Genomic DNA, 14,254 nt, shown 5'->3' with positions numbered 1-14,254 from the left:
TTCTTAAGGGTCACATTCAAACTTTTAACTAGTTATAAGTGTTTCTATTTGAGCAGCTTTTGAAAATGTCACTTTGATTTAAAAAAATTATATAAAACACATTTGTACAATAAATATATTTATAATATTTTCATTTTAATAAAAGGACATAAACCCCAAAACAATAAACTATAATTGTAACCTCTGTTCTAGAAGGCCTAACCTGCCACAGAGCCTCTACTTTGCCACCAATCCACTAAACAAGCCACCTGGGTTCATCACTGCTTCCCAAAAGCAAGAGTGCTGCTTTTTTTTGAGTTAGCCCCAATTCTGGTTTTTAAGCACCAAGGCAGAGAATTAGAGCTTAGTCCCAAGGGTTTTCTACTGCTCCTTTATTCTCTACCCCAAAACAATACAACAGCCAGATATTACTACATTGATTTCAGCCCTCTGCTCATAATTTTTTTTCCCTTTTTCTATAACCTTTAGGGGGTTGAACACAGAGCTGAGACACAAGAAGAGTGTCTGCTTCAAAGCAGAGTGGTGTTCTGATCCTTTCTTTAGCCTGTTCTGGAAGAGAAACGATTGGCCATGATGAGGTGCAATCCTAATTCCATTCATTATCTGGGGCAGGTTTAATGAGCAGGTAATCGCTTCTTGGCCTTTTGGCTAAGATTAATGAGCACATAACTCCCTGTTTTTTTAGAAGCAATAAACAATAAACAGCAGCAACCTGGTACATTTTTTAGAACAAGATTTCTCAAAGGTACTTTGCCAGCATTTCATTAGTTTCATTGAATATCATGTTTTCTTTGTTACAATAACATGAAAATTACTTCCTTTAGCAAAATGAATTAACAGTCACAATGTGAGTTCCACATTTTTCCCAAAAGAGGGCAGGGCAAGGGCCTTAAATATACCATGAATGTTGGGGATAAGGCAGGGCTGTCTTCTATTATCTGTTCCCCCTTTCTGAATAGAAGTTTTAGCTGATGGCAGGGGTGCCCAGTTACATACTATATTTCCTGACCATGTGACCAGTTTCTAACCAATGGGATGTGAGCAGAAACACGCGGTTCTCATATACACCATTAAAGAAAAGGGGCATATCTTTCCAGCTTCCTTTTTCCTACCCTCCCTCTACCTGGAATGAAAGTGTGATGACTGCACCTGGAAGAGCTAACGAGATGCACACAGAATGTTGAGTAAAGCAGAGCATCAAGGTACACGGAGCCTCGTTCTCCAATAATGCTGAGCTGCCAAACCAGCTCTGGACCACCTACCTGGATTTTTATATAAAAGAATAACAAACTTCTGTATTGCTTTTAAAGCAGTGTATTTTGGGGTCTCTTGTTATAGAAGCCTAAGTCATACCCTAACTAATACAGGGTGTGTAAGGCCTACAAAGGAGAATCTAAGGGTTTCCTGGAACACTGGGCCTCATAGGACCAGGGAGAAGAGTTGGGTTCAATGTTGAAGCTGGAGACATAGCTTTAGAGTTCTCTAAAGGTTCCCAGCAATTTTAGATATTTGCCAGTGTGGCATAATAAAAAATATATTTGATCTTCGTCCCTGGTTCTTGGCATAGAGTTCCTAATTCCAGAATAACAGAGGTGTAAGTAGGAAGGGAGGGTCTCCAGAGACTATAGGAATTCAACCAACTTGAGCAATCAACCTGTTCTGCAGCTTTTGTTTATAAGGCTACTCAGCTGGCTAAAACTAGCTCATGACAGACCCAGGCAGCCTATAAATGAATTCAAGTAAACTTTCCTCATTATGAAGCTGAAGTCTCCACCCCAGGAGGAGCTGTAGCTTTATCACGTAACATGTGACCTGTGTCTAGCATGACAAACTAACCACGCATACGTAATGGGAACTACACCCCTACCTGTGATGACACATCTTTTTCCTTCTCTACTACCCTACTCTATGCCACTTTCCCTTGGGGAGACACTACTTTGGAGAATGTCCCCAGTGCTCTCTTCACTTACTGTAATTAAAAGTCCTACAGATCAAGACCCAGTCCTCATGGAGAGTTGTTTGCTACTGGCAAAGTGAAAAAACTCCAATCTTGATATTTAGGGTAACAGGACTATCCTTTGTTATTCATAATGAGTCCCTTTCCATCACTCCAGAGTTCATGCTAATGGTGGCTCTAGGGTGGAGCCCCTAGATAGCCTCCAGACAGGGCCAGTAGCCAGAAAGACCAAGTGAGTAGAGGGTTGGAACTTTCAGCCCCACCCAACAACTTCTCCGGAAGGAAGGTGGGGCTAGAGACTAGACTCTATAAACACTCTTTTTTTCTTTTTGGGGGGTGGGGGGGAGGGAGGACAGGGTCTTGCTCTGTCACCCAGTCTGAGTGCAGTGGCACAATCATAGCTTACCAGCCTAGAACTCCTAGGCTCAAGTGATCCTCCTGCCTTAGCCTCCCCAGTTGCTGGGGTTACAAGCATAACCCACTGCACCTGGCTTTAAACACTTTTTTTTTTGAGACAGAGTCTCACTCTGTTGCCCACACTAGAGTGCCATGGCATCAGCCTAGCTCACAGCAACCTCAAACTCCTGGGTTCAAGCAATCCTTCTGCCTCAGCCTCCCGAATAGCTGGAACAGCAGCCATGTGCCACCATGCCTGGCTAATTTTTTCTACATATTTTTAGCTGTCCAGATCATTTATTTCTATTTTTAGTAGAGACGAGGGTCTCGCCCTTGCTCAGGCTGGTCTCGAACTCCTGACCTCAAGCGATCCTCCCGCCCCAGCCTCCCAGAGTGCTAGGATTACAGGCATGAGCCACCGAGCCCGGCCTAAACACGCATAAAGAAGAAAATCTGGAGAGCTTCTGGGTTGGCGAACACATCTAGGTCCTGGGAGGGTGGCATACCTTGCCCTATGCAACTCTCCATTTAGCTGTTCCTGAGTTGTGTGATTTATAATAAACCAGTAAACATAAGTGTTTTCCTAGGTGCTGTGGCCCATTCTAGCAAATTATCAAAGATGAAGGGTAGGGAGGATGTGGGAATCCCCAAATTTGCAGTCAGCCAGGTAGATGTGTGAGTAGCCTGGGCACTCCATTTGCAGCTGGCATCTAAAGTGAAGGCATTTTCTGGGACTGAGTCCTTTAGTTGGGGGGTCTCTTTTGTTTGTTTGTTAGAAGCCTCTTCCCAGAAGAATATCTGGGGATGCTCACTTCAGATAGATGGTGTCAGAATTGAAGAATTGTTGGCTACCCAGTTAGTATCAGAGGATTTGAGACTTACAACCAGAGAAAAATGCTTCTTTCCACCCCCGCCTTTATTTCTGGAGTCAAACAAAGTAGAAACCTTAGAGTAATACTAACTTCTTCCCCTTCATCCCACAACCCCATCCCCCACCCCTCAACCAGGTTCTCAAGCCAATCAATCATCAATGCTACTCAGTTTTATATCCTAAACACCCTCTAATCCATTTCCTCTTTCCCTTCCTCATCCTACCACCCCAGTTCGGGCTCTCATTATCCCTGCCTTGAACTATCACAGTAGACTCCCTGCCTCCCAACACCTCCACTGCCCCAAATTTACCACTACCACCATCTCTAAAATATCTCCCACCAACTACTTGGGAGGCTGAGGCGGTAGGATTGCTTGAGCCCAGGAGTTTGAGGTTGCTGTGAGCTAGGCTGATGCCACGGCACTCTAGCCCGGGCAACAGAGTGAAACTCTGTCTCAAAAAAAGAAAAGAAGAAGTGGGGGACAGAAAGTCCCACCCTCTTCATATCCTACTCATTCCTACACTCACATCTTCCCATTTCCCAGCAGCCCCTGAGGCCACTTCCTCACCTTGTAAGATCACACTAAGTACAAATAGTGTGCAGAAAGGGTTATCACAGCAGCTCTGGGACTGCTGTCCATAGACAGAAAGGCCTGTTTGCAAGATTGGCCCTAGCTGGTGTCTGGGAACTTGAATTTCAAGAGGGCTCCCACCATTCCCAGAAGTGATACGAGTGACTCATTGTGCCTAAACTGTTTGTATAATGTACAAACAATGTGGTTTATGCTGAACACCTAGTTTCCTTCCATAAGTCTGGAATTTTGGTACATGCTAGACAGAGGGTACCTATGTGACTACCCCCTGATAAAACCGCTAGGCACTGAATCTCTAATGCGCTTCCCTGGTACACAACATTTCATATCTGTTGTCTAATTAGTTGCTAGGGAATTAAGCATATCTTGTGTGACTCCACCAAGAGAAAACTCTTGGAAGATTGTGCCTGGTTTCCTCTGGACTTCGTAAGTCCCATGTACTTGTACCTTTTCACTTTGTTGACTGTGCTCTGTATCCTTTCATTGCAATAAATCATAGCTGTGGGTATGATGATGTCTTGTGAGTCCTCCTAGAGAATTACCAAACCTGGGGGTAGTCAGGGTAGTCTTGGGCACCCCTGACACCACAATAGTATCCTCATTCTGGGGGTCAAGAAATCCACAAAACAGCCCCAGATTGCATTTTCCAGACTACTTTCCCTCTATTCTCCATTGATATAAGAAATGATTGAGTACCTGCCACATGTAATGGAATAATGGGGAATATCAAAGTTTTTTTGTTTTTTGTTTTTTAAGTGGGGGTAGAGGGACAAAAAATTGAAGTGTTTGTTAATAGATCAAGATTATCTGGCAGTGGCAAGTATAATAAATTTTAGCACAGACACTGGTTATTAAACTATTCTAAGTGGGAAATAACATAGGCCCAAATTAGGATGGGCAATAGCAGAAATGTTAGGGAGCTGGGTAAGATTAAAAATGCAAAGGTAGGCCGGGCGCTGTGGCTCACGCCTGTAATCCTAGCACTCTGGGAGGCCGAGGTGGGCGGATCATTTGAGCTCAGGAGTTTAAGACCAGCCTAAGCAAGAGCGAGACCCCATCTCTACTAAAAATAGAAAGAAATTATATGGACAGCTAAAAATATATAGAGAAAAAATTAGCCGGGCATGGTGGTGCATGCCTGTAGTCCCAGCTACTCGGGAGGCTGAGACAGGAGGATCGCTTGAGCTCAGGAGTTTGAGGTTGCTGTGAGCTAGGCTGACGCCACGGCACTCACTCTAGCCTGGGCAACAGAGTGAGACTCTGTCTCATAAAAAAAAAAAAAAAAAAAAAAAATGCAAAGGTAGATTCAATAATGTGGGTTGCCTTCTGGCCAAACTGCATTACCTACCATGTCTCAAACATTTTCCATTCTTTCATTTCTTAGTCACACCTTTGTTCATATATTAATAGATTGCCCTGCCTAGTCATCCTCCAACCTTCTGCCAGCCCAATTTCTGCTCCATAAACTCCCACCCATCCTTCAAGGTCCCTCAGCTTCCTACCGCCAAACTTCCAAACCCAACTGTATCTACCCCCATCCTTATCTCTTTCCCTTACTTTATAGTTTAGGAGCTATTTCTCCTTCCATCAAAGACTATTAATACCTTTACTTTTCCTCTAATCAGTGGCTTTCTAGCTTTTTAGACCCTTTTTTAATATTATGACCTAATATACACGTACATAAATATAACTGAAAAAAACTTTCATGAAATAAGAGATTTAGTAAAAGTATGAAATAGTAAGAAAAAATAATCTCTCCACACGATACAGTCTTTAAAATATATATACACACATATACTTTTTAAATACTAGACAAAAACCTACTAGATTTTGTTATACTAAATGTCATATAACTTACCTTTTTGTTTTCTGTTTCTAGACTAGAATGTGTGCTCTTTTAGGGCAGGGATTTTTGTCTGCTCTGTTCAATGCTGTATTCCCCAGCAAACAGTGCCTGGTACGTGGTAGGTGCTTATTAAATATATATATATATATATTTTTTTTTTTTTTTTTTTTGGAGATAGAGTCTTGCTCTTTTTGTCCTGGCTAGAGTGCTGTGGTGTCAGCCTACCTCTCAGCAACCTCAATCTCCTGGGCTCAAGCAATCCTACTGCCTCAGCCTCCCAAGTGGCTGGGACTACAGGCATGCACCACCATGCCCAGCTAATTTTTTCTATATATATATTTTTAGTTGGCCAGATAATTTCTTTCTATTTTTAGTAGAGACGGGGGGTCTCGCTTTTGCTCAGGCTGGTCTCGAACTCCTGACCTCGAGTGATCCACCCGCCTCAGCCTCCCAGAGTGCTAGGATTACAGGCGTGAGCCACCACCCATGCCCGGCCTTATTAAATATTTTTTAATCTCCTCCCTTCCAAGCTTTTCAAAGATCTCCTTCTCCTCATTAACCATCCCTGTACAATGTCAGCAACTTCCCCTCTCTACTGGTCGCTTCCTATTGTCCCAATGCTTGCATATCTTTAAAAACAACAACAAAACCTTGGCCCCACAGTCGTGGGATATCAGCCCTCCCTCCTTCCCTTCACAGCCAAACCACTTAGAAGAGTCACCATTGCTTTTTGTGGCCACTCCCCCACATCCAGCTCACTTCCCAACACACTGTGCTCAGATTTCTACCTTAGATGGCTTCTCCAAGGTGACCTATGGCCCATTGTTGCCAAGTCCAGTTACTCCTCAGTTGTCATATTCTTCCTGCTTACAACTGTAAGATATCTAACTTCTAAAAGTTATTCATAGGAAATACTAGGATCGTGGGCAAAGCATGTTTCTTTTGGCATCTGCCTTTGAAGAGGTTTAAAGTCCTTCACTTTTTTATTTTTACTAGCCCAACATCTTTATGTAGTAGTGTATACTTCATTCCCATTTTTCAAAAAAGAAAACCAAGGTGCACTGAAGATGAGGCATAAATTCAGCTAGTCGACAGAGACAAAATGAGAATCAGTCAGGCAAGATACTCAAGACTGAGAGATTGGCCAGCTTAGCCCTGGATAGCAGCTGTATAAATTGAAATACAAAAGACTTCTCAAAAGCTGCACTAAATTAAATCTATTACTACATCAGTGTACACAAATTATGTGATGCTGCTGCCATATTATTTTGATTTGTATTAATTTGTCTTATTGTACTCCAAATGGACAGTGGGAAAATGCCATTCTGAAGTTCCACACACTGATCTACAAACACAAATGGAAGATTTTAGAGGCCTAAAAAGTCTACACTATTCTAATACTTCAATTTTGTATCTTATTTTACTACTTTCTCCTAAATTAAGTTTCAGGAAGATCCCACTATACTCCATAGCCCACTTGCTACAAGATTTAATATCTTGGTGTCCTAGATCTGAAAAATCTCTTATAACTTTCTAGATATTTTAACAGGCTTTGAGTATAGTTGTAATTGCTTTTATTCCCCCCAATTTTTAAAAAATAAATGTCACCTCATGATTTTGTCTTCATAATAAAACAAAAGATGAAGCTTAGAACTGTATCACATGGCCCTTTCTCTTCTTATATCCTCCCAGTTCAAAATGCTTGCATCTCTTAATGACCAGCATTCTTAGATCTGCAGTTAGGCTCAAGGCATTCATGCCTCAGCACAATCTTCTTTGTATTTTTAGCTTTTTTCTGGAAAATCAGCTTATTCTGCCCATGATAGCCTCTCTGCCTCCTGCCTTAATTCCTCTTTCCTGGGGCATACAGAGAATGTATTGTAAGGTTGGTGCTTGCCACACTTCTTATAGAAAGTCTACCAGGTTTTAGGAATTCTCACCATTTCTTTTTAACCCATTTCTGCAGGAGTGCTATTTGCAGGGAAAGAAGGAATTTCCCCCAATTTTTAAGTTTTCATCTTAAAAAGTAAGTTTGGAACAAATAAAATTCTCCTGAAGTTCTGGAGTCCTGAAGTTTATGCTAATATGCTCCACTTAACTAATCTTACTATATTAACAAATAATATAATAAATCATAATTATGCTTTAATGGCACATGGTAGCCTACAATGTAAAAAGAAGAGGCAATCCAATTGTCGCTGATAGCCCTAACAAGAATTGTTATAGAATAAACACAGGGGTTTCTTTGAAGAAGGTCTGGAGTTAAGGGTCCATGACAGACGTAAGGGAAGAGGGGTATCTGGGAAGCTTCTGAAATTAAAAGAAAATTATGTATTATATATTTTTAAATTGCTAAAAGATTTTAAACATTCTCACCACAAAAACATAAGGAGGTGAAGTGATGGATATGTTAATTAGCTTGATTTACTCTTTCTAGAATATATACATTCATCAAAACATCAGAGTGTACCCCATAAATATATATAATTATTATTTGTTAATTCATTAATTAATTTTTTAAAAGAAAGAAAATTGTGTGTGTGTGTTTTTTCAGAGGCAAGACCTTTAAATATATATAGCCTTCAGATTTTCAAACAAGTTTATGGGAAAAAAACAGGTTAAGTACCACTTTTTAAAAACGAATTGTCATAATTTAAGAGTTTTGGAAGGAAAGTCTATTAATAGCAATTCACAGTTATTGAACACCTTTACTGAGCATGAGAATATAGATGGGAATGTATGCAAGAGACTAGGTTAAGTAACTTGACATCATTCTTTTTATTAATACTCACAATAATCCTATTACTCAAATAACTTAAAAAGCCATGGACAATTTTGTTCATTCACTCTCATTCATTAAGAACCAACAGTATGTCAAGGTACTATTCTTGACATGGGTGAAAAAGCACCAAACAAAACAAATTCCTTTCCTTGTAGAGCCTTTATTCTAGTCAGAGGGAAGACAGAAAATTAAACAAGAAATAAGCAAGAAAGTATCAGGTTGTGATCCGGGCATTCCCAGGGAGCTGAATGGAAATACAGATCTGAGGCCCTAACCCAGGCCTCTCAATCAAAATTTGTCTTTTTAACAAAATACCTAGGTGTTTCATATACACAAAGTTTAAGAAGCACCGTGCAAGGGAATGACTAGAGACTCCTATAGATTATCAGGAAAAGCCTTTCACCTGAATGCCAACAAAGAAGCCATGAGGAAGACCACAGAGAATATCCAGGCTGAGAGAATAGCTGGGGCAAATGGGAAGTGGAAATAAGCTTTGCATTTTTAAGGAAGAGAAATAAAGTATATATGGCTGATGCAAATAAACAATGTGGAGTGTGCTACAAGATGAGGTTGGAAAGGAGATAAGGACCAGATCCTACAGGGCCTTGAAAGCCATGGTACATAATGAAGATTTTTAAGGAGAACTGAGAACAAGTAGAAGGTTTTGCTCAGGGTATGACATTTTTTTTTTTTTACTTAGATACAGAGTCTCGTTATGTTGCCCAGGCTGGACTCACACTTGAGGGTTCAAGCGATCCTCCCGCTTCAAACTCCTGAGTACCTGAGACTACAAAGACTACTCTGTTTATAGAAAATAAGAGTATAGGAATGCAAAGTGGAAACAGAATGGGTGAATTTTACAGTTTGTGAATTATATCTCAATAAAGCTATTATATTTTTTTAAAAAAGTGGAAGCAGAGGTTAGGAGATTACTCAAATAGTTAAGACATGTCTATGATTTGGACCAAAGAGTTAGCACTGCAGGTTAAATTAATTGACGAAGATCACGTAGCTACAATTGCTAACCTTTACTGAGTACTTACAAGTATCTGACACTGATACTTTTTCGAAGTACTTTACATATATTAACTCATTTGATCTTCAGGATTACTCTATAAGTATTAATATTATCTCTACTTTAAAGATGATGAAACAAAGCACAAAGAGGCTAAGTAACCTTTACCTGTTCCCAAAGCCAGGAAGTGGCAGAGTCAGCATTTGTCCAAACAAGTATAGCAGGGATGCAGGATGTTACAGTGGAAGGAACATGGGCTATGGAGTAACACCCTCTGGGTCCCCCTCCTGACCACCATTTCTCAATCATACTAATGTTGTTCTCCATGGCAGACTGAGCGTGTGATCACCACTCTGGCCAATGATGCCTAAGGGGAAGAAGCCAGACTGTAGCAAAATCTACCCCATGCTCTTCAAAAGGAGACCAGGACAGGGGTTCACTCTTTCCTGCATTCATACTTTACCTGTGAAGTCAGGATACCTGGACTGCTGCAGGCATCTTCAGAACATGAGGGGAAATATTGTTGACACAGGAAGACAATCATAATCTTGACTTATGTCATAACACTTAATTGTACTGACACTGTTTCCATACAGCCAGAGTGATAATAGCAAGAGGAATATGGGGCCAGTGTGTTCTTTGCTGTGTTAGGTTGGACTGGATTCAATATCTCTATAGATAACTGTTTTTTTGTTGTTTTTGTTGTTTTGTTTTGTTTTTTGAGACAGGGTCTCACTCTGTTGCCTGGGCTAGAGTGCAGTGGCATCATCATAGCTCACTGCAGCCTCAGACTCCTGGCCTCAAGCAATCCTCCTGCCTCAGCCTCCCAAGTAGCTGGGACGACAGGTGTGTGCCACCATGCCAAGCTAATTTTTCTGGTTTTTTTGTAGAGACAAGGTCATTCTTGGTCAGGCTGGTCTTCAAACTCCTGACCTCAAGCCACCTTCCCGCCTCCACCTCCCAGAGTGCTGGGATTACAGGTGTGAGTCATTGAGCCCAACCAACTTTTAAAAATTTATATTTAACAGTTACAGCTCTTTTAGAATTTATCTAGCAGGTTTTTTTGGTTTTCACTGGTAGAAAAAATTTAATATTTAAGTTAACTACAATTAAATTAAAAATTTAGTTCCCCAGTCATATTACACATTTCAAGTACTCAGTGTCCACATGTGATAAATGGCTATGGTATCAGAGAGCTCAGGTCTAGTCAATCTAGAAAAAGAAAAAAGTTGGAGGACTTACATAGCCAGATATTAAGATGTATTTTAAAGCTACAGAATTAGGACAGTGTGATACTGGTAAAAGAGTGGACAAATGTAACAAAGTAGAATCCCACACATATATGGTCACTTGATTTATGTCAAAAGTGGCACTGCAGTAGCCCAGAAAAAAAAAAAGAGATACTCTATTCAAAAAATGTTCTGGACTCACTTGGATATCAATGTGAGGAAAAGAAAACAATGAGACACGGAGCCGTAGTGCACACCTGTAACCCTAGCTCTTTGCCAGGCCGAGGGGGGAGGTTAGCTTGAGCCTAGGAGTTGGAGACCAGCCTGAGCAATATAGCAAGACCTCCCTCTCTACAAAAAAAAAAACCCAAAAAACAAAAAAAAAAAAGAATATTTAGGCATGAGCCATCAGTCCTAACTAGGTGGTAGGCTGAGGCAGGGGGATCACTTGAGCCCAGGAGTTTGGGAATGTGAGGTTGCAGTGCAGTATGATGATGCCATTGCTAGCCTGAGCAACAGAGGAAGACCCTATCTAAGAAAAGAAAAGAAACAAAAAGAAACGAAACAAAACAAAACGGAAAGGAGTATTAACCCCAACCTAACATCATACACAAATTCTTTTTTTTTTTTTTTTTGAGACAGAGTCTCACTCTGTTGCCCGGGCTAGAGTGAGTGCCGTGGCGTCAGTCTAGCTCACAGCAACCCCAAACTCCTAAGCTCAGGCAATCCTCCTCCCTCAACCTCCTGAGCAGCTGGCACTACAGGCATGCACCACCACACCCAGCTAATTTTTTCTATTTTTAGTTGCCCAGCTAATTTTTTTTTTCTATTTTTAGTAGAGATGGGGCCGGAAAGCAGGGGGATCTCACTCTTGTTTAGGCTGGTCTCGAAATCCTGAGCTCAACCAATCCTCCTTCCTCAGCCTCCAAGTGCTAGGATGACAGACGTGAGCCACCACGCCTGGCTCATTATCGGTCTTTTTTTTTTTTTTGAGACAGAGTTTCACTTTGTTGCCCAGGCTAGAGTGCCATGGTGTCAGCCTAGCTCACAGCAATCTCAAACTCCTGGGTTCAAGCAATCCTCCTGCCTCAGCCTTCCGAGTAGCTGGGACTACAGGCATGCGCCACCATGCCCGGCTAATATTTTTATATATACTTTTTTAGTTGTCCAGATAATTTCTTTCTATTTTTCAGTAGAGACGGGGTCTCGCTCTTGCTCGGGCTGGTCTTGAACTCCTGACCTTGAGCGATCCTCCTGCCTTGGCCTCCCAGAGTGCTAGGATTACAGGCATGAGCCACCACGCCCAGCCCACTATCAGTGTTAATATGTTAAAAGAGCTGCCATATGTGGAATCAGGAATAGAGTTATATATGTTGCTCCTGGGCAAAGATTCAAGATGAATGGAGAGAAGTTACAGAAAAGCTCGAATTTCAGACTACTTAAAGTTTTCTCACAATTAGGGCTATACAAAAATTAATAGGATGCCTCAAAGAGCAACAGTTAAGGCAGAAACTACATGCTTATCTAACATTGTTTGACTACATAACCCAGAGGTCCTCTTCAGCTCTAATATTCTATGAAATGATATTTTTATATCTTGTTGCATAGCAAGTAATTCACAACTACTCCAGTTCCTTTTGAAAACAGTATCCACTTCTTACTAAATGAAGACAATTTACCTTAGTGATTTACCTGCACACTATAAATCAAATTCAGCAGCTTTCTTTCAAATATCAGAACGAAAGAAGTAATTCATAATTTCTAAGAACCTATAGGTGTTCAGAGTATTCAGAGAAAAGGTGGTTAAGTCCAGGAGAACAAAACCACCCTTGATTATCTACAGAAGCCCTTTGCACAATCTTAGAAAAATTGAAAGTGCATTTTCTAGAATTCAAAGCACTGAAATCAGACCAGGCCCTTTGCCATTGTTTTTTTTTTAATTGGATTTTTTTTAATTTCAGAATATTACAGGGGTACAAATGTTTAGGTCACATATATTGCTTTTGCCCCATCCAAGTCAGAGCTACAAGCGTGGCCATCCGCCTAACATTACGCAGCACACCCAATAGGTATGAATATACCCAGCCCCTTCTCCCTCCTCCCACCTGCCCAACACCTGAGGAATGTTACTACCATATGTGCACATAAGTGTTGACCAATTAGCACCGATTTGATGGTGATACATGCGGTGCTTGTATTTCCATTCTTGTGATACTTCACTTAAGTAAAATGGGTTCCAGCTCCATCCAGGTTAATACAAGAGCCATTGTTAATATAAGTAAGTCTCCCCAGAATTAAAGTGACTTTAGTAATTCTGTACAGAGTTGAGTTCATTCCATTTTTATTCACTGACTGGATTCCATCACTTCTGTCGTGTCAGCACTAATATTTCAATTATTCCTAGCATAGCCACATATGTAACATTTCTTACAGTTTTCAAAGGACCTTCTCCTATAGTAACTTATTTGAGCCTCATAAATGATCTGCGAGGAAGGTAGAGTTAGGATAACTAATCCCATTTTACACATAAGGAATGGAAATACCAAATTAAATGATTGATCCAATACTACAGAATGAAACCAAAACCACAATCTAGTCTTTCCAGGTCAGGTTTTATTAGTCATCTGGTATCCCATATGTTATGTTCACCAGTCCTAAAACAGAACTGATCAAAATTCTTCAAAGTAACAGTTATGGAATAAAGCTTCACTTCTTCATAAAGAGAAAGAAGATTGTTGCCAAAAAGAACACATGTTTAGTTAAATGAAATCAAAACTATATAAGGAATTTTAGATTTCCAGTTTAAAATGTTTACCCAACTGCTGTGAGAAAAATGCACAATCAGGAAAAACACGTTTAATATTTCTAAAGGGCTGGATTAAAATTTCAGCTGTAAACTTCATTACTGTAATTAGATTTTTAATGCATATTTATTAAACATCCATTCAAATACTGTGTTCACAATTATTCATGAGTTATTTGTACATTTGAGTTGATTTTAAGACACTATAAACAGTGGCCACTGACCAGAAGTGTTCTCCTGCCATGACAGAAGTCCATGCTAAGGTCATAGGCAGCCCATTTATGCTCTATTATGTTCTAATCATGCCCAAAGGATAAATATTCAGCTGCTTTTTTGAAAACTGCAATGGTCATCAATGACCCAAAAAGTTAGACTTATCAGTGACATTAAAGACCTATGTTTGATACAGTGATGAATAAACAAAGTGCAGAACAGAAGAAAATCAAATCTTAATTAAACTCTTTCTTTAGAAAAACAACATAAGCCATCATCAAGGAATGCATCACAAGATGATTTACTTTATTTATAAAAGGCTGATTTAGGGGCTTTAAAAGGGTGTTTTTGATTTAAATAGAAAAATTATGAAAATTAAAACTAAATGCTTGCTGGTTATCATTCTTCTCCTTTAGAAGCTAGTTAATCTTAACTGTGCCAACGTGTATAACTTTACAAAAGCAAAAAAATAGTACTTTAAATTTCATGATAACAAATCAGTAAAATACTGCCTAAAATTCTGAATAAAGCTATTCTGAAGTAATTATA

The 14,254-nt window shown here is 40.1% G+C and overlaps 1 protein-coding gene and 1 non-coding gene across 3 annotated transcripts in view; one reads left to right on the top strand and one right to left on the bottom strand.

Annotated features, from left to right (window-relative positions):
- AFG1L (AFG1 like ATPase) overlaps nucleotides 1–14,254 on the bottom strand; it is a 166,922-nt gene that overhangs the window by 144,870 nt on the left and 7,798 nt on the right. The gene's annotated exons all lie outside the window — the stretch shown is intronic.
- LOC138396176 (U7 small nuclear RNA) lies at nucleotides 10,484–10,546 on the top strand. The gene has a single exon (XR_011235643.1). It is a non-coding gene; the product is annotated as a U7 small nuclear RNA (small nuclear RNA).

This window comes from Eulemur rufifrons, chromosome 15 (genome assembly GCF_041146395.1).
Source record: "Eulemur rufifrons isolate Redbay chromosome 15, OSU_ERuf_1, whole genome shotgun sequence".
Lineage (NCBI taxonomy): Eukaryota > Metazoa > Chordata > Mammalia > Primates > Lemuridae > Eulemur > Eulemur rufifrons.
This window is presented reverse-complemented; position numbering and strand designations above follow the sequence as displayed.